Source organism: Oncorhynchus mykiss, chromosome 26 (assembly GCF_013265735.2).
Source record: "Oncorhynchus mykiss isolate Arlee chromosome 26, USDA_OmykA_1.1, whole genome shotgun sequence".
Classification (NCBI taxonomy): Eukaryota; Metazoa; Chordata; class Actinopteri; order Salmoniformes; family Salmonidae; genus Oncorhynchus; species Oncorhynchus mykiss.
Genome location: NC_048590.1, coordinates 6342973 through 6343278, shown reverse-complemented (window position 1 = coordinate 6343278; position 306 = coordinate 6342973).

Here is a 306-nt window from a genome sequence, read left to right as displayed (position 1 = left end):
AGAGCAGATACTACTAATAAGATACAGTATGCAGAGCAGATACTACTAATAAGATACAGTATGCAGAGCAGATACTACTAATAAGATACAGTATGCAGAGCAGATACTACTAATAACATACAGTATGCAGAGCAGATACTACTAATAACACATACAGTATGCAGAGCAGATACTACTAATAACATACAGTATGCAGAGCAGATACTACTAATAAGATACAGTATGCAGAGCAGATACTACTAATAAGATACAGTATGCAGAGCAGATACTACTAATAACACATACAGTATGCAGAGCAGATACTAC